The following is a 23,913-nucleotide window of genomic DNA, read 5'->3' as shown; positions in this document are numbered from 1 at the left end:
AACATTCCCTGCAGCTTTCGGCCTTCTTTCAGCAACATTTTTAGCAGGTTACGTAGACCACCTGTTCTCAGCGTTTAATTTGAACCGCTGTCACTGTAGCTGACCTTGACCTCCAAAATTCGCCTCAAGCGTCATTGATGAAAATCATTGAACTTTTTTGTTGGTTCTGCTTACATTATCCAGGTCTCGCATCCGTGTATTGCCATCGGTAAGATGACAGATGAGTCAGCCGAAGTTTGTGGACTTATTTAAAGTGTCTAATTGCCAAATGGATCATATTCGTTGAAAGACCGCGAGAGCTTAAGCAGTTCTGCGTGTACGTCCGCGTTGTGACAGATAAGCCAGGTGAGGTGTGGAAATCAGTCAATATCCCTTAGTACCTTTCGTAGCATTATAAGTAGGTACATTTCCACTTTAATGCACATTGTTTTGTTTTATCACTATTTATTTTAGCCCTACAGAACTAGCCATTTCATCCAGCTTGGTAGTCATTAGTTGTAATCTTCATCTACATTTACATCTACATCTATATGGATACTATGCAAATCACACTTAAGTTCCTGGCAGAGGGTTCATAGAACCACCTTCACAATAATTCTTTGTCTTTCCGTGCAAGCTATGATTTCCTTTATTTTATTATGATGCTCGTTTCTCCCTCTGTAGGTCGGCGTCAACAAAATATTTTCGCATTCCGTGGAGAAAGTTGGTGATTGAAATTCGTGAAAAGATTCCGCTGCAACGATAAACGCATTTGTTTTAATGGTGTCCATCCCAAATCTTGTATCCTGACACTTTCTCCAATATTTCGCGACAATATAAAACTTGCTGCTCTTCTTTGAACTTTATCGATGTAATACGTTAATACTATCTGGTAAGGATTCCATATCGCGCAGCAGTATTCCAAAACAAGACAAACAAGCGTAGTGTAGGCAGCGTCTTTTATAATGGTTCAAATGGCTCTGAGCACTATGGGACTTAACATCTGTGGTCATCAGTCCCCTAGAACTTAGAACTACTTAAACCTAACTAACCTAAGGACATCACACACATCCATGTCCGAGGCAGGATTCGAACCTGCGACCGTAGCAGTCGCGCGGTTCCGGACTGAGCGCCTTAACCGCGTCTTTTATAGATCTGTTATATTTTCTAAGTGTTCTGCCAATAAACCGCAGTTTTTGGTTTGCCTTCCACACAACATTTTCTATGTGTTCTTTCCAATTTAAATTGTTCATAAACGTAATTCCTAGGTATTTAGTTGAATTTACGGCTTTTAGATTAGACTGATTTATCGTGAACCGAATTACATTTAGCATTCATATGGATGACCTCATACTGCTCATTATTTAAGGCCAAGTGGCAATTTTCGTACCATTCGGATACCTTTTCTAAATCGTTTTACAATTTGTTTTGATCTTCTGATGAGTTTACCAGACGATAAACAACAGCGTCGTCTGAAAACAACCTAAGACGTCTACTCAGACGTTTTCTAAATCGTTTATATAGCTAAGGAACAGCAAAGGGCCTATAACACTATCTTGGGGAACGCCAGAAACCTGTTTTGCTCGGTGACTTTCCGTCAGTTACTAGGAACTTTGATTTCTCTGGCAGGAAATCACGAAGCCAGTCGCATAACTGAGACGATATTCCATACACGCCTTGTCACTACAAGCCGCTTGTTTGGTGCAGTGTCAAAAGCCGTTTGAAAATCTACGAAATTCCTTGTCAATAGCACACAGCACTTTGTGTGTGTGAAGTGCTAGGTGTGTTTCACAAGAACGGTGTTTTCTAAATCTGTGTTGAGGTGTGTCAATACACCGTTTTCATCAAGGTAATTCATAATGATCGAACACTATATATTTTCCAAAATCCTGCTGCATATCTACGTTAATGACGTGGATCTGTAATTTAGTGGATTATTGCTATAACCTTTCTGGAATATTGAAGTGACCTGTGCAAGTTCAAGTCTTTGGGCACTGATCTTTTGTCGAGCAAACTGTTGTGTATGATTGTTAAGTGTGAAGCTATTGCATCAGCATAGTCTGAAACGAACCCAATTGATACACAGTCTTGACCAAAAGACTTGCTTTTATTAAGTGATTTAAGTTGCTTCACTACTCTGAGTCTGCCTCGTGATGACTGGGTGTTGTGTGATGTCCTTAGGTTAGTTAGGTTTAAGTAGTTCTAAGTTCTAGGGGACTGATGACCATAGACGTTAAGTCACATAGTGCTCAGAGCCACTACTCTGAGGATATCTGCTTCTAAGTTACTCATGTTGGCAGCTGTTCTTGATTCTTTGAGAAAGGAATTTCGAAAGGCTGTGTTTAGTAACTCTGCTTTCGCAGCACTGTCATCGATAGTAGATCCGTAAGCCTAGACTTCCTATTTAAATGTATGCATATTTTAGAACAGTCCATAGTTTTCTCATGACAAATTCCATCCTTGTCTGATGCCTATCAGAATACTAAAGACAGGCTGATCCCATCTTCGCAACTTGAATCTACATACAGGTTTCGCAAACCATCAGTGAGATGGTCTGCAATTCCATATATACTGACAGTACCCTACAATGATTTTAGGCGTGTAGTATGAAAAGTTTTTTGAATCAACAAAATTATGGTGCAGTGGATACTTGATGTCTTATGCAAAGTTCCAGCAGTACGTTTCGCAGAAGAAATATTTATTCAGAACAGGATTTCCCACTTCAGCAGCTAGCCTGTTGTCCTCGTAGTCGACAATATTCTGCCTCTTGTATTCTTTTTAGAAGAACGAGGGAAAAGTCTTTGCATGACACTTCGATAAGGCTGATACCGCTCCAGTTTGTGAATTCGGTTGACTTCTCTTTCTTCGGTAATTTAACATCAAGCTATTCGGTAATTTAACACAAATGCCACGCCTCAAGACTTCTAGAACGTACATTGTTTGCCAACAAGTATTCACACAGTTTAGTAAGATGCTGAATGAATTCGGGGTATCCACATTTCAGAATTTGGGCTGAGATATTAATTTGTACCACGTTAAAAAAAAGTGCTTATAGTGGCTTTCATGAGATGCAACTCTAGCGATTGTACGTGGGGTCATGGAATGCCTCATATTTTTAATGTTCCAGACTGTAGCCACATAATGTTACAGGCTTCACAGACACGTTGTTCAGAGGTATGCAGACCAATAACTGGTTCAGCACACACTACGATTTGTAAGACCAACCCTCCCTCCTTTCCAAATAAACATCAAGAGGAGTCTGAGGCCGGTGATCCAGGTGGTAAAGCAAAAGGGCCTCCTCGTCCAATTCATCTCCTGAAGAAGACGTTGAGGCGCTGATGAGCAATGGTATGGAAGTGGACTGGTGCTCCAACATGCATCGTCCACGCTATCTCTCGTACTGCTAAAGGAACATTCTCTAGCAAAAGAAGCAGAATTTTCTACAGAAATTCCATTAAGGCGTTGCATCAGAGCAAGTGGTTCAAGTTGGTTGTAGGGTTAATATGTGCTAAAACAGGGATCGTAAACCGTTGCTGGTAGGCCGATTGAACCATTCTGTGGCCCACAGATGACGATTGTTTTGGTAAGGAATGACATATCTACCAAATGTTGCTTGATCGGTTAAGAATAGGAGAGAGAATTGTGCCTTGCTACATTTCTCAGACTTTCGCCTCTGTGCAGCTCTGTAATAGAAGTTTAATGTACTGTCATATTCCATTTTTAAATGATGGCATTCACTTATTAAGTGTTTCAGTCTTTTTCTGAAATCACAAAAATTACTCCAGAAAATTAAGGTTTCTCCAACTTTGAAAACATGTTCCAAAGCCCAACATGATAATGTATCTAGCAACAAATATTCTATTAATCGTGAAGTCCTTGCAATCTAGAAAATCTTGAAAATACTGTATTTAATAATCTGTTACATTATTATTATGTAGTACATCAATAATCAGTAAGTGAAATCAAATTAAGCAACAGTATTATCAAAAACTACACTGATGGAAAAAATCGCAACACCAGGAAGGAGTTGTGCGGTGTAAACAAAAGTTTGTAGGCTTGTTGTTTAAGTAGGCTGTTTAGGTTTTTTATATTGGTAACGCCACGTAGCATTCTGTATGAAAATCACTGGTTGTGCTGTGTGCAGTCAGTGGCTGGTTGGCATTGTTGTAATACTCGGCATTGTAGCGTTGGGCAGCTGGATGTTAACAGCGCGTAGCATTGTGCAGTTGGGGGTGAGCCGCCAGCAGTGGTGGATGTGGGGAAGTGAGATGGCAGATTTTTGAGAGCGGATGATCTGGACCTGTGTCCATCAGAGACAGTACATTTGTAAGACTGGATGTCATGAAATGATATATATTATATAATATGACTTTTGAACAATATTAAGGTAAATACATTGTTTGTTCTCTATCAAAATCTTTCTTTTGCTAACTGTGCATATCAGTAGTTAGTGCCTTCCATAGTTTGAATCTTTTATTTAGCTGGCAGTAGTGGTGCTCGCTGTATTGCAGTAGTTCGAGTAACCAAGATTTTTGTGAGGTAAGTGATTTGTGAAACGTATAGGTTAATGTTAGTCAAGGCCATTCTTTTGTAGGGATTTTTGAAAGTCAGATTGCGTTGCGCTAAAAAAATATTGTGTGTAAGTTTAAGCACAGTCGTGTACAATTTTTCTAAGGGGACGTTTCAGTTGCTACATTTGAAAGATGATGTCTATTCAGATTACGAGTCAGTCACGTAAGAGCGTCGGTAGCAGCGCCACTATAACAATGGAAATCACGTTTGCTTGAAATACACGCTATAACGGTTGTGAGCGTTAGTTACCTTTGATGCTGGACGTAGTGAGTTGATGTAAGTGAAAAAAGCCTTTCAAGTGACAAAGACACCATTATCATAACCACACTGAGTTAAAACGAGATTGTCTGATAGGGCTACGAGAAGATGGTTGCTTTTGCGATACTGCAGAAAGACTTGGCTGTACACGATTGCTTCCAGAAGTTGTCACGAGAACGAATTACGGTCGCAAGAAAACCGGCCTCCAGACGGCCACGTGACACCACCGAGAGGGAAGACCATCGTATTGGGCGTAAGGCTATGGCTCACCATACTGCTTCTCCAGCAACAATCTGTGCGGCAGTTGACACCACAGTGACACAACGAACTGTTAAAAATCGATTACTTCAAGGACAGCTCTGAGCCAGATGACCTGTAGCGTGCATTCCACTGACCCCAAACCACCACCATTTGGGACTTCAATGGTTTTCAAGCGAGAGCTCATTGGAAGAAGGATGGAGGTTTGTTGTGTTTTCTGATGAAACCTGGTTCTGCCTCGGTGCCAGTGATGGCCGTTTGTTGGTTAGAATGCGGACAGTTCAGAGCCTGCAACCAACCTGTCTGCACGCTAGACACTCCGGACCTACACCTGGAGTTACGGTCTGGGGGTGCGATTTCGTATGACAGCAGGAGCACTCTCGTGGTTTTGCCACACATACTGACTGCAAATCTGTACGCAAGTGTCGTGATTCGACCTGTTGTGCTACCATTCATGAACAGCTTTCCAGGGAGTTTTTTTTTCCAACAGGATAACGCTCGCCCATATACCACTGTTGTCTACAAAACGTCAACATGTTCCCTTGGCCTGCTCGATCGCCAGACCTGTCTGCAGTTGGGCACAAATGACAATTCCTGTGTCATCCACAACCAGCATTAACCTTCCCTTTATTGACTGACCAAGTGCAACAGGCATGGGATTGCATCCCAAAAATTGATAACCAGCACTTGTAAAATGCATGCATGTATTCAACATTCTGACGGTTCACCAGACATTAATGTGCCAGCATTTCTCATTTGTAATGAGTTAATCTGGTAAGTTCTATGGGACCAAACTGCTGAGGTCATCGGTCCCTAGGCTTACACACTACTTAATCTAACTTAAACTAACTTACGCTAGGACAACACACACACACACACACACACACACACACACACACACACACACACACACACACACACACACACACATGCCCAAGGGAGGACTCGAACCTCCGACGGGGGGAACCATGCGAACCGTGGCAAGACGCCCCTGGCCGCACGGCTATCCCGCGCGGCCTGCAGTGGCTTTACCTCGCGCTTACATTAACCTGAGATCCTGGTATGTTAAACGCTCAAATATGTTACCTAGACAAATGTATTACCGAAAATTAAATTCTTTACATTAATTATTTTTTGTGTGTTGTTTTTTCCGTCACTGCAGTTACAAGTGAAATACATTTTGAAGTCGTAAACTAACACACATATCCGTTTTCAGCACAGTTAAAACTGTTAAGAAATTAAAGTCCGCAGGTTACCGTGTAGTAAGATATGCTCTGAATAGCTTGTAAGGATGTAGAACGGTAGATTGTGCTGAGAAATAACTGCAATACCATGCTCCATTTTCCACTGGACTAGAACTGAAGTTAGCCAGTGAGGCCGTTGAGAAGGCAAGTTCATGCGGCCCGCCAGAGACAGTGGCGCCAGTCACGTTCTTCGTTTGTATTCTTAAAGCCGAATAAGAGAGCGATACAGAAATTGGATGTGCGAATCCAGTAAGTATCGAACTCGAGCAAAAGGCCGAGCAGTCTCGTGGCTTTCATCTACGCTATGAGAACAGTGACACTATTTTTATCTAGCAGGGCGATTGAATTTGAGAGCTAACAGCTTGATTAGCCAATTTCTACTGTGATTAATTCGGAAATGGTATTACATGGCTAATTTATTTCTTAACGATTATTTCTAAGCACAAGCTACCCTGCAATACCCTTACAATCTTTGCAGACTGTTTCTGCCCACCCTGTATAGATACAGATGCGTTAGGGGTATAGGTGCAGATATTGTTATTGATCAATGGGACAGTGTATCAGTATTTTTTCCATTTGCAAACTGATGCTTACAGCTATTGCGGGTACTATATATAGGTTGATAAGTGCCTCTTAGTACATGTTGCAAGGGCAAGCCATTAAAGCTTATTTTCCCCTGAGCTACAGATCAGGTGTTTAATTAGAGACACATGAACACAAAACGGTTAGTCTGTACTGACAGGATAGTCCACTTAGTGGTGCAGTTACAAACTTGCAAAAAACATCAGGTAGTAAACTATGCTACATGTTAGTAGGAACTCTGTTAGATGCACAAAAACAACTAACACGCTGAAACGGGTACATATCTAGGTACCAACGATCACTGTGGTTAAAGGTAGTTTCGATGAGATTCTCCTCAGACCGTTTTCGAAGTCTACATCAACACCTACTCTCCACGAGCGACGCTACGTTGCGCAGCGAAGGGTCTTCTTGATGGCACTATCATTTCTCGCTCTTTCACGTTGCATTCGTCAATAGTGTGCGGGAAGAGCGCTTGCATGGCACGGTATCCACTCATCTTCGCGGACAGCATGAGCAGCTATTTGTTACGCAAGGTCGCTCGTGGACGCTTATCCAAATCCCCTAATACGCTGCATAATGAGTGTAGGTAGTGTTAGGTACTGTCGATATTTCTCAAACAGTTAACTATATCCACTCTGAAAAAGTGGCATATGGAATTAGAAAATAAGGTTGTCAGAGTTTAATGATAATGTTGGTAAGGTGTTGCATTTAACACAAAATTTAGTCAAAGGCATCAAGTAGTGTTTCAGTACATCTCGTTCTTCCACAATGTTTTCCGCTTTACTCATTGCACCTCTAAATCATTCAAAAACAACGAATAATATTGTCAAGTGTTTCTCGACAGCTGTTAGACTTATTCAATCATAACATAAAATCGGTCTCTACCCAGTCGAGTCTCCTATTGAAAAAGCAATACAATTTAAGTGGCGCGTGACTAGACTTACATAGCGGTGCCTTCTGTAGTTATAGACTCATCAGAAGTTCTTCCCTTATTTTGTCAAACTATGAAGAAGAGAATAGAAGCTTTCGAAATGTGGTGCTACAGAAGAATGCTGAAGATTAGATGGGTAGATCACATAACTAACTTGGAAGTATTGAATAGGATTGGGGAGAAGAGAAGTTTGTGGCACAACTTGACCAGAAGAAGGGATCAGTTGGTAGAACGTGTTCTGAGGCATCAAGGGATCACCAATTTAGTATTGGAGGGCAGCGTAGAGGGTAAAAATCATAGAGGGAGACCAAGAGATGACTACACTAAGCAGATTCAGAAAGATGTGGGTTGCAGTGGGTTCTGGGAGATGAAGAAGCTTGCACAGGATAGAGTAGCATGGAGAGCTGCATCAAACCAGTCTCAGGACTGAAGACCACAACAACAACAACAACAACAACAACAACAACAACAACATATGTCGCGTCTCAATGATGCCTGCAAGAGCCGCTACGACTCAGAATAGGCATTGTTCCTCGTATTTGTACTATTTTGGATTTACTGCTTTATAACAGTCGAGCAGTTCAAGTTTCTGTACTGGCGTTACGGTGAGACAGACAGCTATCAATATCTCGTGGGTGGAGTAGAATTTTCGAACTACAGCAGTGACGTCTTTTTCTGCACTTGTGTACCTCTTGCTGTTTTGCGACTAACTATGAAGCTCGCAACGATAAGAAAATATTCCATTACTTCTGTCAGCATTCATATAAAGAAGTGAGCCATTTTCAGTGCTTCTTTCACATTTCTTTGTAGCACAAGACACCGTTTGTTTTCTGTTTCTATTCCAAAGACAATGCTCATGTTTTCAACGTAGTTTTAACTACAGGTGAGAACAGTCTCAAGGACTGTGGACTGATATCTAGCGCACTTCCTCCCACAGGTCCTCATACCGCATCACCATCACTCAACTAATTAGTTGCTTAGAGCAAGGAGCATAATCGAGACAAGGGACCACCTGTGAATCTGAAGTGAAATAATGTGTATAGTCTCGGTCAAAGCACTGTAAATATTTGCTCGAAGCCATGACACAGTGCCACCCCTTCACATCCTCCATATTTGTCAACTATGTCACCAACAACTACTGCTACACTGGTAGGAGTTTGATGACATACCTACAGGTGAGATCTAACGAATTCACAAAGACAGCTTCTGAGTTTTCCAAATGCTGTCTCACACTGTGAAACGTCCCTGTACAGTTCTCTTTTTCACAGTACAATGGTATACCACCATAACGACGTAACAAGAACATCAGCGTCTATTACTGAGTCACAGGCTGTTATAGCGTCAGAATTCATTAGACATGCAACAGTATGTATAAGAACGGCATAAATTATACAGACCCCATTAATGTCTTCCTTCATTTCTTGGTGTTTCATCTCATGTCAAAACCAGAGACTGACTATTCGCACAGTTTTAAAAAGAAAAACTGTACAATGGTGTTGGAAAACCAAGGAAACTGTTGTGAAGATTATCAAATCAAAATTACAATCTGGGTACTTACAAAAACGAGACTCACATTTGCTATTTCATCAGTCGTTGGTTTCATACACATATTCTACAAGAAAATACTTTAAAGTTTCGTATATATATATATACGTGTGTGTTGTGTGTGTTCCACATCTTCTCCTGAGGCACTAGGTTAATTTTAACCAAATTTGGCACACACAGTACTTATTCTCTGGTACGAAGTACTGTGGATGTAAGAATCCACGTAGCTTCCTGAGGGATGGAATAGGGGGTGAAAAGGGTTGGTAATGCCTGGCATCTTGGCTGCCTGCATGACTGGCATGTTGTGCAGGTAGTATCAGACTGTGCTTCAGGGTTTACATGTGTCAATGGGCACCTTTGACCAGGTACAGAGGGGAGGAGGATATGAATAGACAATGGGGAGGAGGAGATAGAGAGAGAGGGAGAATGATACAGAGGGGGGAGGAGGGGACAGATAAAGAGAGAGAGGGCAGTAGGAGATGGACAGAGTGTAGAAGAGGTGTGGATGAAAAGCTAGAGGGAGGAGGAGGAAATGGTCATAGAGAGGGGGCAGGACAGGATGGACAGAGAGAGGAGGAAGAGAGAATATACACACAGAGAGAGGAAAGAAGGCTATGATAAAGAGAGGTGCAGAAGGAGATGGACAGAGAAGGGTAAGAGAGCGGGAGCGGGAGGAAATGGACAGAGATAAAAAAGTCTCTAGTAAACATGGACTCTAAAATACATGGCCCAAGAACTATGAGCCCTTCTTTACTATAGTAAAGATAAACATGTGCTTATAGCTGTTTATGTATGCACTTGTTTAGGGGACATTTTTTAAGCGTTTTGGTCCACACTACCGCCTCCAAAAATACATAGATAACTTTCGACTCAGTAGCTTAACTAACAGGTTTCCTTACATCAAACCGACACATTTACTCTTCTCCATCATGCATGAAAGTAACATCATCACGGAATCACCGTGTATGCGCATAATGCATACGAGGGCGAAGCCGCTTTTGAAAGGCTAATAACATATATAAACCATACATACAATAAAGTGATTTTTGTCAAAACAGAAACCCAGTTGGTTGTAGTTCCTGGACTTTCTATTGTCATATAAAGTTCATGACACCACCTCCCACGAGATAATCAAGACAACAGGTTTTGACAGACTTGCTAAGAGGAAACTGCGCTGGCATACAGAGTATATACACAAGGGCCAGGCTCCCGCTTTAAAAAAAAAAAAAAAAAAAAAAAAAAAAAAAAAAAAAAAAGGAGAGAGAGAGAGAGAGAGAGAGAGAGAGAGAGAGAGAGAGAGAAGAGAAATTGCTTTCGTTCTGGAACGAAACGTACATATTTCGCTTCTTATATTAGATGCGCGAAGGTTCCACTAACTGCAGGGATATTCAAGGACGGAAAAAATTGAACCGCCGATCCATGTCGATTAAATACAAGGCCATCATTTTCGTTTTTAGAGGGCAGGATTCTGCTACATTAACCAATTTGTGCCTTTCTGTTTATTTTTATATTAGTGCTCAGATGTTACGCTCTGGCGCATTTTGAGGTATATTTATTTTAGATATTGATATATGCTTCACCATACAAAAAATGGCTTGATTAATTTACCAAGGGTTTCAAAATTTAGGAATCCTTGAACCAAGGCACTTAACAAGACATTTAAAAACGTCTGAGACTCAAAGTTTATATTTCGACTACGTCAATATTTCCTTCTTGTTTTGTTGCAAGCAAGTACTGTGTCGAGGTATTACTAAACAACTTTCTAACTACTGAATTAATACATCATTTAGTGACTATAGTATACACTCACATCATTTTATGGGTCAATATCACTAGAATCGTCGATGTGAAACTGTCCTCTTGCAATATAGAGTTAACTTATGTACATAACGCGTGGAATGTGCAAAGATATAACGTTGACCAAAGAACGAAAATGAGGGGGGATCTAACAATTTCGGAGATCTATTTGTGAATTTGCATGTGCACATTTAAAGAAAAAAGCTAATAAAAATAAAATTAATAAAGAGATGTACCTATTGGAAAATTTAAAATATTCAGTATACAGACAGTGTAAATAATCCTGTCAGTATGAAAACTGCCGGCCGCGGTGGCCGTGCGGTTCTGGCGCTGCAGTCAAGAACCGCGGGACTACTGCGGTCGCAGGTTCGAATCCTGCCTCGGGCATGGGTGTGTGTGATGTCCTTAGGTTAGTTAGGTTTAAGTAGTTCTAAGTTCTAGGGGACTTATGACCTAAGATGTTGAGACCCATAGTGCTCAGAGCCATTTGAACCATTTTTTGAAGTATGAAAACTACGAATGGAAATGCTACTTTTGTTTTGATTATTCGTATACAAATTTCCAGTAAATCTGTCGACATTTCATTTGTTTCGAAGCGATAACGTAGTGTACTTTTTACAGTTCTGTACGTCAGTCGGTAAAAACGGAACCCTTGTAGCATCACTTCGTTGTCCGTCTGTCTGTCTATCTGTCTGTCTGCTCGACTGTTAAGAAACCCTTTTCTTAGGAACGGGTGGACGTAGCAAGTTGAAATTTATTTCACACACTAAGGTCTCCTGTCCCTTAGTCAGTGTAATAAAAAGCTAAGGCCATTTATGTCACTCATTTCGATACTCACGAACCCACTCGTCAAAAACTATACGGTAGTTCCTGTTGATCCAGAATTATGAAATTTGACAAGTAGCAAGCTTTCATAGTACAAGTAGAGGAAAAAAATCTGAAAATTATTAGTTAGTAACTATATCAAACAAAAAATTATACTTTGTCATTAGTTATCCGACTTCAAACTTATAATGAAACCATTTTCCGAAGTATTGGAACTCTCAGGACCAAAACCTTGCCACTGTCAATGTCGACAACAGGCAAAAAATCATCGAGGATCTCGATTTCCGGAATGAACGAACTATTTATGTACATAATTAAGTTTGTACGCTATCCTCAGTGCGCGACTTCTCCTTGTAGCTGGCCAATTTTAATTTTATACTGTTGAATATTGGATGCCGGTTTAAATAGAAGAAACTAGTTGAGAAACGAAGAAAAGCTTAGGTAAATAATTGCATATGTGGAAAATTGCCGCATTCCTTTAGAACTATACTGCAATGTCTTTTCACTGTACTGCATACAAAGGCAACATGTGTGTGCTGCGCTAATACCAAGAAATTAACTATGTGATTTTTCCACTTGAAGATGGTGGTGTAAACCATCGAAGTGCCTGATCATATGACAAGCAAGTGAGAGACGCAGAAAATTGTATTAAATAATTATCGCTCGAAGTACTCATGATGGCGTCCTTCATGAATGAGGTAAATCGTCTGCCTTTATTGACGCTAACTCGTAATTTTCTCCTAACGCTAAAATTGAGGTCACTAAAAAGTGATTGGGGAACAAATGGACTGTGTTCTTGTTGAGAACTGAATACGGATATTTTCCTGAAGGAATTTAGAAAGACCGTCATAAATCAAGGAATTTAGAAAGACCGTAGTATATCTGTGTCACTGTAGGTGGTAAGGAGCTTTAAACCCTTTATTTAACATGGCTCGATGTTCTTACCCATTGTGCCACTTCAATACATAGCAATTAAGGAACTTCAGGCAAAATGATTGCATCTTCATAGCAATTACATGTGGGGAAAACTAGGTTGGACATAAATATAGAAACACTGTGAGAATGCACCCTTGAACCTAAATGCAGTTGCTAGCCAGGCCTGCACTTTGCGCTGTTCTAATTGACCACGAACGGCACCTCTGCAGTGTCCTCAACACATTGCCAGCCGTGGTCAGATAAGTGTTCTGTGAACTTTTGAGTGCATTATGTCGAAGGTAAAGGAATTCGAATGTGGACAAATTGTTGGTGTTGGTGTGGTGGGTGCTTCTGTAACGAAGAGAGCCAAAACGTTCGGTGTTTCAAGAGGCACCGTATCGGAGGTCTATACCACGTACGTACAGGGAAGAGGGAAAACATCATCCTCTAAGTCTCGACGCCAACGAAAATATATGCTGAGTGATCGTAACAAACGGTCATTGAGGAGGATAGTCACGAAGAATAAGAGGACGACAGCTGCATAAGTCACTGCAGAAATGAGTATAGCGCTGGCGAACCATTTCAGCATCGAAAGGCACGAAGCAGGAAATGCACGTCGAGCTGAAATCGAAAAACTGGTCGTTTTGAACTTCAGGCCGAGTTAACGTGTCTAGAGTCAAACATTACAGGGGTTCGGTGACGATCTGGGCTGTGGTATTCCGAGGGCATCATGGTTTTCTCTGTAAGTCGCATTATTGCCAAGGATTATGTGACCATTTTGGCTGATCATATTTACCCCATGGAACAAGACTTGGTCCTCGATGGTAATACCGTGTTCTAAGACGGTAGGATACATATTCACACAGCTCGCATAGCCCAGGACTCGTTTTTTTGGACACGAGGACGAATTGTCCATCTCTGCTGGCCACCATAGTCACCAGTTCTAACTACGAGGGCTATCCACAAAGTGCATTACGTTTTGGAATTAAAAATAAATAAAGTGTTGGAATTTTTTTTATTATATACAGATGAAAGCCACACCTAAATACTACTTTACTACATAGTTGCCATTTAAATTAAGCTACTTACCGTAGCGATGGACGAGCTTGGAAATTCCTTCGTCGTAAAATTCCGCCGCGTGCGCCTTCAACCACGTGGTTACCTCTTTCGAGACAGAAAAGGTGTGATTTTTGTGGATTTTCTGGAAAGAGGCACTACAATAAACTCTCAAAGGTATTGCCGAACTCTGCACAGCCTCAGAAGAGCAATACAAAACAAGCGCAGGGGAAAGTTGGGCTCAAAGATCTTACTGATTCACGACAACGCCCTGGCCCACACGGAAAATGCCACTTGTGAAGTTCTCGAATCTTTTAAGTGGCAGTTGTTTCCTCATCCGCCGTACAGTCCCGACCTGGCACCGAGCGACTTCCACTTATTCCTAGCAACGAAGAAGTGGTTGGCTATGCAGCGTTTTGATGACGACGAACAGCTTCAAGAAGAGGTAACCACGTGGTTGAAGGCGCAGGCGGCTGAATTTTACGACGAAGAAATTGCCAAGCTCGTCCATCGCTACGATAAGTGCCTTAATTTAAATGGCAACTATGTAGAAAAGTAGTATTTAAGTGTGGTTTTCATCTGTACATAATAAAAAAAATTCCAGTACTTTATTTATTTTTAATTCCAAAACGTAATGTACTTTGTGGATAGCCCTCGTATTATTATCCTCTGTGATCTTCTTTAAAGAGAAGAGTGCATGATCGCTGTCCTCTTACATCATCGTTACCTCATCCTGCGACTACTTTTCAGGACGAATGGTATAAGATTCCCGTTAAAACCATACAATATTTTTGTTTGTACAGTCCGAAAGAGCTAGAAGCTGTTTTGAATGCCAGAGGGAATCTTACATCGTATTAGGCATGATATGTGTTGTGTTTTTTGTGTTCCCATGTTTTTTGTCTTGGTCCTGTATGTAAAGGCACCTCACCAGAATCTGTGTGACTTGCTGTCTATATTTGTGTGAAACACGTCTCGTTAACAGATTCGCGGATTCACAAACAGTTATGGTAGGTGAAGCTTGAAAAATGAAAGAGAGAAAAGTACATGTCACGTACAAACTCGTCTTGAGCCAAACAAACTGTGCACACTTTCCTAAAAGAATATTTGGAATTTACAATTTCTTCATTAGTTTGTGGTGTTAAAAAAATCGAATTTGGTATACACGCCTCTACATCCCACTAGTGTTATACAGAGACCTGATCTTACAGAACTTAAGTGTCTACGAGGAGGAAGTGAGTTCGGTGGTATTTTAACAGCCTACTTATATTTCTAGACGCAATTTTAAAATAGCTACATGGCCTCAGTAAACCCGTGTGAAATCCAGTGCTAAACACTAAATCAAATAATTTTCGATTCTGTACACTCTCGAGTCACAAGCAAGGTGCACCAGTTGCAGAGTCTTCAATTTTTGTTGATACATTATATGCTCTCGTTCGAGATTGTATGCTAACCTCATGTGGAAGTTAGGTATCACCTTCAGAAAACTTATTTAGCGGATATGAGTTTCACTGCGCTTTATTGACTGTGATTGTAAGACCTGTGGATTACGCTGTGCCTTTTCCACGCGTTAAGCCTTGGGATAACCCTGGCATTCTGCACCGCTTTCTTATCAAGGCGTTAGTGGAAGTGCCTAACCGTGTCTTGCTTCAACCTGATGATAATGCCCTGTGTGTAACTGTGTGGTGCAAATGGCTGTTGCAAATGACTGTGTAACGTTGTAGTGTGTTTCTGTTATTGATGATGAAAACTGACGCAATAGCCCAGTCGAAGAAGAACAAAAAAGATCGCCTGGGGGATAAAATCCGTGTTGTCACTAACTTTCGAACTGTCGTAGAGAGGAGTAGCTTCAGGAACACACCAAAAACCTGACCTTTAGAGTGTGGGCGTAGGAGTGGGTCACTTTTTTATCTTTTTCTTGAATATCTCGAAAACCGCAGGATCTATCGAAAATGTTTCCCAGTACAAAACGAAGCTGCACTGAATTTACTGTAAAAAAAAGGTCCTATCATTTTATTTCTCTAGGACTATAGTTTCAGCTTTGCAGGGAACGTAATTATCGCAAATTATTAAAAATAGTGGTTTAATGGTATAAAATTGATGTTTATTACTAAACGCAGTTGGTTAGCACAAATATGTGTGTAGCGCGTCGAAGTGCACTAGAATAGCATTAAGGGATAAATTGTGTTCTGGGGGTGTTATCTGCAGGAGGGGAGACGGGGTGGAGAGAAGACGCATGAAGGATGGCAAACAATGGCTCTAAGCACTATGGGACTTAACACCTGACGTCATCAGTCCCATAGACTTAGAACTACTTAAACCTAACTAACATAAGGACATCACACACATCCATGCCCGAGGCAGGATTCGAACCTGCGACCGTAGCAACAGCGCTGTCCGGACTGAAGTGCCTAGAACCGGAGGGATGGCAAATCACCAGATTGTGGTCATGCACTTCCCTCCTTTGTAGGACTACAAATTCTAGAGTGAGCACCCGATTCCCCACTCTCTCTATTCCACTATGTCACAAAAAAGCTATTACAGGGATTTTCAGAGAGCTATACCGACCCTTCCGCAACTCGTCTTATGAAACACTGGCAAGGCAGGTCTGACACTTCTTTATCAACTGGACTGCAAAAACATTTCTTAATTCTACATCTACATCCACACATCTGCATACATACGACGTAAGCCACCGTAAGGTGCGTGGGAGAGGGTACCCCTTCATATTCGCTGTCTATACGCCTCTCTACGAGCCCTGATCTCTCTACAGTTATCTTCATGGTCCTTACGCAAAATGTAAGTTTGTTTTGCATTTAGCCTCAAATGCCGATTCGCTAAATTATCTCAGTAGTACTCATCTAAAAGCACTCCGCCTTTCCTCCAGTGATTCTCATTTCAGCTTCCAAAGCGTCTCCGTCATACTTGCGTGTTGTTAGAACCTACCGGTAACCAATCTAGCAACCTTGTGCGGATACCGAACACTCGAACAATACTCAACAATGTGGCGTACTTGTGCCTTGCATGTGATCTCCTTTACAGATGAACCACACTTGCCTAAAATTTTCCGAATAAACCGAAGTCGACCATTCGCCTTCCGTATTACAATTATTTCTTACTTGCCCATTTTTACACTGCTTTGCAACGTTACATCCAGATATTTGATCGACGTGGCTATGTCAAGCAGCATACTACTAACACTGTACTCCAACATTTCGTTTTTTCTTTTCTAATCATCTGCATTAACTTACATTTTCTACGTTTAGAGCTAGCTGTTATTTATCACACCATCAAGAAATGTTGTATAAGTCATCATGTATCCTCCTACAGTCACTCAACGATGACACCTTCCCACACATTACAGCATCATCAGCGAAAAGCCGCAGACTGCTGCCTATCCTATCCGCCAGATCGCTTATGAATGTAGGAAATAACAGCGGTCCTGTTACACTTCCCTGAGACACCCTTCTCTCAGATGAACATTCGCAGTCGAGGACAGCATACTGCTCTCTTACTTACGAAATGTTCGAGTCACTCACGTACCTGTGAACTTAAACTGTATGCTTCTAATTTCGTTAACAGTCGGTGGAGTGGCACTTTACGGAAATCTAGTGATATGGAATCCACCTGTTGCCCTTGATCCAAGGTTCGCAGGATCTCATGTGAGAGAAGGGCAAGCTGAATTTCGTACGAGCTATACTTTCTAAATCCGATTTGTGGACAGAAGTTTTCCCTCTCAAGAAAACTCATTGCATTCGAACTGTTATAATTTTATATAACAAGGGGTTAGCCTTTGGACTGTGTTACAACATGATTACTTAAAATATGTTTTGTGATCTAGTCTTTTTTTGGTTGTAATGCTGTAATTGCTTCCGGTCATGGTATACCACTTGTTTACATGTGCACTGCCCAGTTTCATGATATTATCAATTTTGGATACAATGTGTTACGGTTGCATGCTGAAAACTACCATTGTATCAAAGCACTATGGTTCCTTTCTTGCAAAGGCTTTAGCCTCGCTGTGGAAGACGCATAATACAAAGCATATTCTGGTTTGTATGTTCTGGGTGTTTCAAGACTATTCATCCGATTTCACAGACTATATCTTCTACATGATTGAAAATGGAAACGTGAGCTAAATTTTAAATTGACACCAATTGTAAGCTGTCTTCTGTGCGTGATTTCCGGTGGAGGTCACCCTGATGCAGCTTGCTCGCTGACGCGTTCAGCGTTCACTACCCGACAAGTATCGTGTTGATGCGTCTAAAAAAAAGAAGATCGTATGGCATTGATGGCCGGGAATCCCTACCTGGAGAAGGTGACGAGTCTCAGGTCTTTTCATTTGACGCCGTATGGGGCGATTTGCGTCTTGGTGAAGGCGAAATGGTGATGACGACATCACAACACCAGTCCTCCAGTGGAGAAAATCTCCTAACCGGCCGGGAATCGAACCGAAGTCCACTATATGGCAGTCATATGTGCTAACCACTTACCTACGGGGGCGACGGAGGTCGCTATAACACAGCAACAAAACCCGATTTGGGTTCTCCGTTTCAATGTGTTAATTAGATGCAAATTGAAGGTGAAGGGAGGAAAAACGGAAAGGGTCTAGTGATCGTAGCTGCATCGGAACTTCACGCGGAATCAGTGGCGACGAGTGGAAATGTTTGCGGGCCAAGTACTTTAACTTACTGCGCCAGCGGACGCAGTGGTTATCGCAACTACTCGGACTATCTTGGCACGCCTCTGAGTCGACCCACACTCCCACCCAGCGACACCTGTTCGCTGTCCCTGTCCATTTCCTACATGCTCGCTACTCCTGGATTCCCGCGTGGAGTCGGACGTATATGTGCATCCGCATTGAAGAAGGTGGGTTCGTCGTCCATCTAAGCGACTCAGTTATACGAATGCGTGGTGTCTGTTCTTCCGGACATGTGTACGTGCAGGTGCAGTTAAGTTACAACTGTGTGTCGTGTTTTTCGTCTAGAGTACGTCACTGCGCCTTCTACAGCTCGAAACGCTCGACAGTGGCAGCAGCAGTATCAGTAGACTGGTTGTTTATGTAAGGAGAAATCCTCGTTCGATACGTAGATCGCTCTCTAACGAGTTACTCACGTAATACACGAAAGTCTACTCGCCTTGGCAACGGTGATTTACTCTTTCCTGATGTATCTTTGTGGCGTGTTTTGGGGCTACATTTGTGTTTCAAACCATACTGGACTTAGCTACTACAAACCCTTGGTGGTGGTGATAATCTACATCGTCAGTTCGTACTGGTAGCGTACTGGTAGCGGAGATGACATAAAACAATTTCACTTAATGTTTAGTATTCAGTGATGAGATTACGTTCGTTATTTGGAAAAGTGAACAGTCAAGAATGTGAGGAATACAGCACCACAGTCGAAACAAGACGGGATCTTCAAAGCTTCATTTGTTTCGCTTCGTTTCGAGGGGAATTACTTACTTCTCGTTTGATTTTGCGAGACCAACAATTACAGGAAACACATACCTCGCTGGATGTGTTGGGAATATAGCTTTTTCAACAATGGTGAGAGCGTGCCGGAGATTTCACTTTGCAACAAAACAGAGCGCCACCACCTGGCACCGGCACGTAACAGCGGTTCTTAAGAACGAGCGTACGGATTTCGAATTGCACCATTGTCTTCAACGTCGCCTGATCTCACGGTATGTGATATTCTGGTAGGGTTTTGTAAAACACTCCGTCTGTGTTACTTCTCTTCCAACAAGTTTGGGTGAACTGCAACATCGCATAGCAACAGCAGTAAAGGCAGTAACTCCCGATACGCTCGCAATAGTATGGGCCGAGGTTAACTACCATGTGGATGTTTGGCGTTTGTTCTGTGGAGAGGATGTCGAAGATTTGTGGAAGGCATACGAGAACTTTGATCTTAAACGTAATTGTAAAAAATAATCCAAGGTTCTTCTGTATATTCAGCAAGCAGTAAAGAAAACAAAAGAAAAATTCGGAGTAGGTATTAAAGTGCATGGAGAAGAAATAAAAACTTTGAGGTTTGTCGATGACATTGTAATTCTATCAGAGACACCAAAGGACTTGGAAGACAAGTTGAACGGAATGGACAGTGTCTTGAAAGGAGGATATAAGATGAACATCAACAAAAGCAAAACGAGGATAATGGAATGTAGTCGAATTAAGTTGGGTGAGGCTGAGGGAATTAGATTAGAAAATGAGACACTTAAAGTAGTAAAGGAGTTTTGCTATTTGTGGAGCAAAATAACTGATGATGGTCGATGTAGAGAGGATATAAAATGTAGACTGGCAATGACAAGGAAAGCGTTTCTGAGGAAGAGAAGTTTGTTAACATCGAGTATAGATTTAAGTGTCGGGAAGTCGTTTCTGAAAGTGTTCGTATGGAGGTAGCGATGTATGGGAGTGAAACATGGACGATAAATAGTTTGGACAAGAAGAGAATAGAAGCTTTCGAAATGTGGTGCTACAGAAGAATGCTGAAGATTAGATGGGTAGACCACATAACTAATGATGAGGTATTGAATAGAATTTGGGAGAAGAGAAGTTTGTGGCACAACTTGACTAGAAGAAGGGACCGGTTGGTAGGACATGTTCTGAGGCATCAAGGGATCACAAATTTAGCATTGGAGGGCAGCGTGGAGGGTAAAAATCGTAGAGGGAGACCGAGAGATGAATACACTAAGCAAATTCAGAAGGATGTAGGTTGCAGTAAGTATTGGGAGATGATGAGGCTTGCACAGGATAGAGTAGCATGGAGAGCTGCATGAAACCAGTCTCAGGACTGAAGACAACAGCAACAACAATCCAAGTATCTATGTGTCTCCGTGTGAAAGATATAGCCTTGTTAAATCGAATAGTTCTTTTGAATGTTAAAATTTTATAGTTCTTCACATGATGTTCTGAAACCCATGGATCAGGAAAGTCTGGTAGAAGCAGTCTTTCCCAGTTTCCGAAAAGGATTTGATTGAGTACCTCATCTGCTCTTATTATCAAAAGCGCCATCGTGTGCGGTGTAAACGAAAATTGTTACAGGACTGAGGGTTTCATAGAGGGAGGACACAGCATATTAATTTGGATGGAGGATGATGGACAGATGTGGGAGTAACTTCAGCTGTGCTGCATGGAAGTGTGTTGAGACACTCGCTCCTCGCGTTATACAGTATATTAATGACTTTCAAGACAATGTTAATAGAACCTAAGACATTTCGGAGGATGTACTGTCTGAAAAAACCACACAAACATTCAGTCGGATCTTAATAAGATTTCAAAGTCGTGTAAAGACTGGTAACTTGCTTTAAATATTCAGAATTGCAAAATGTTTCACTTCACCAAAGGGAAAAAAGTAGCATCCTATTACTACAATATCAAGGCGTCACAGCTGGAATCGATTAACTCATATCAATACCTACCTGGGTGTAACAATTTGTAGCTGCATCAGATGGAATGATCACACAGGGTCAGTCCTAGGTAAAGCAGACAGCAATTTGTCGGTAGAATACTACGGAAATGCAATCAGTTTACAAAAGAAACTGCATACAGATCACTTTTAGGACTCATTCTAGAGTATTGCACAGGCGTGTGGGACCAATACCAGATAGGACTAACAGCGGTTATTGAACGTATACGCAGAAGAGCAGCACGAATGATCACAAGTTCTTTTGGCCTGTGTCACAGTGGTGGTGAAGAAAGTGAGCTGACAACGTGTTGAAGGTAGACGTAAATTATTCAGAGAAAGGCTACTTACATAGTTCAAATGGATCAAATGGCTCTGAGCACTATGGGACTTAACATCTGAGGTCACCAATCCCCTAGAACTTAGAACTACTTAAACCTAACTAACATAAGGACATCACACACAACCATGCCCGAGGCAGGATTCGAACCTGCGACCGTAGCGATCGCGCGGTTCCAGACTGAAGCGCATAGAACCACTCGGCCACTGCGGCTGGCCTTACAAAGTTTTAAGAGTCAGCTTCAAATGATAAATCCAGGAATGTATTACAACCCTGTAGGTACCGCTACTGTAGGGATGGCGGAGACAAGGCTAGACTAATTACAGTGCGCACAGAGGTATTTAAGCAACCATTCTTCCCGCTCTCCATACGTGAATGGAACGGGAAGAATCTCTCGTAAGTGGGACGATGGGAAGTATCCTCTTCCATGCACTTCACAGTGGGTTGCAGAGTATGGATGTAGGAGCAGAAATTAAAAGTCATCCCAATGGTCACTCTAGTAGAAGTCCTGTGAAATCTGACGAATCCTCTCGAAACAATCTGTACTGACTGTTTCCGAATATAACCTAACATCCTAACACTCTTTGTGTTGGGTCTGAAATTTCTTTCATTATTCTGCACTTACCGTCCTAGATGGTACACGCTTCACGTATCCACAAACAGCGCACGCGGAGATGTCCGTCTGATTTGTTTCGCAGTTTGAACAGTACATAAGGTATTCGGATGTGACCCAGTCATTAAATTCACGACAAACGGCGACAGCTACGGCGCTCGGCACATTTTAAAAGCGCGCACGCCACTAGTTTTTGGCACTGTCGGTACAGTACTGGCTTCGGCGGAGATAGCGAAACTGTTGGGCGGCAAGTAGATCCTGCAGAGAATTCCTCCGGGCGACGCAGACGGAATCGTCGAGCCTGGGACCGCATCGCGTCACGGCCGCACGGCTGGCTCCTGCAGCGGCGGCTGGCGCTCCCGGCTTAGGACACGAGTCTCGTAAGGCGCGGAGCGCACATCAAAGGCGCGCCGCCTGCTGCGACGCCCGCGCTGCTCGCCGCTTCTGGGACGGAGACCCGAGGGACGGCGTCTCAGCGACGAGAATCTTCTGCCACTCAGACTTTCCAACTACCCCCGACTTGCCTATACCCCGGTTTTGACACTGGCCTTCTGGGCATCGTTAGCATAGATTGTTCTATGATACCGATAATATGGACATTGGTAACATGGACATTGTGTACACCCTGTATGAGAAATTCTTGGACCATTGGAAAACACGTAATCTGTCTTAGAGGATTATTACTCCGTTACTTATATAGGCGATGGGACTATCTCCCCAGTTCTGTTTTCATTTCAGCGAGCTGCCATCCATGTATTTTCCTTTGCATTCATTTCTGCCTTTATTTGATTCTTTCTCTTTAGTTTCTAACATCATCACTTGCTTGACACCTGCAGAGGGAGGTGTGTTTTCTGAGTAGTGTGTCGTCACACCCTGAGGCATAGCAAAGTCTGCCTCCGCTTTTCTTTTCGATTTATGGCAATAAGTGTTGCTACTCACAGCACGCTGTTTTCTGCGCTGCGTCGACACCAGAGGATGGCGGCATTTTTGTAGAGGACAAGGTAGGGCTATAGGGGAGGTAGGAGGCCCAAACAAACAATAAATATATAAATAAATACGCTGTTCTATGATTACTTAAGCCCCTTTTACACGGTCGACTTTCTAGTCTCCGTTTACTAGACAGCCGGCCGCGGTGGTCTCGCGGTTCTAGGCGCGCAGTCAGGAACCGTGTGACTGCTACGGTCGCAGGTTCGAATCCTGCCTCGGGCATGGATGTGTGTGATGTCCTTAGGTTAGTTAGGTTTAAGTAGTTCTAAGTTCTAGGGGACTAATGACCACAGCAGTTGAGTCCCATAGTGCTCAGAGCCATTTGAACCATTTTACTAGACACACGTGCGTCTACTGCAGCGCCCCTGGCGTTTCATTACCGTACTTAGAGAAATTCTCTAAGGACGTCCGACGTGAAGTGAATGACACCATTACAGAAAGTTGGATTGGGAGAGGAGGAACAGAAGATGGACTTCATCACACTGGCGGTCACCCACGTATCCAGACGCCACAATCTGTGACTTTTACATTTACATCCACATCTACATGATTACTCTGCAATTCACATTTAAGTGCTTGGCAGAGGGTTCACCGGACCACAATCATACTAT

The 23,913-nt window shown here is 42.2% G+C and overlaps 1 protein-coding gene across 2 annotated transcripts in view; it reads left to right on the top strand.

Annotated features, from left to right (window-relative positions):
• The window catches only part of LOC126272419 (beta-glucuronidase-like), a 467,982-nt gene that overhangs the window by 120,100 nt on the left and 323,969 nt on the right, over window positions 1–23,913 (top strand). The gene's annotated exons all lie outside the window — the stretch shown is intronic.

The sequence above is a fragment of the Schistocerca gregaria genome, chromosome 1 (assembly GCF_023897955.1).
Source record: "Schistocerca gregaria isolate iqSchGreg1 chromosome 1, iqSchGreg1.2, whole genome shotgun sequence".
Lineage (NCBI taxonomy): Eukaryota > Metazoa > Arthropoda > Insecta > Orthoptera > Acrididae > Schistocerca > Schistocerca gregaria.
Note: the sequence above shows the minus strand (reverse complement) of the source record. Positions and strands in the feature narration are given on the sequence as shown.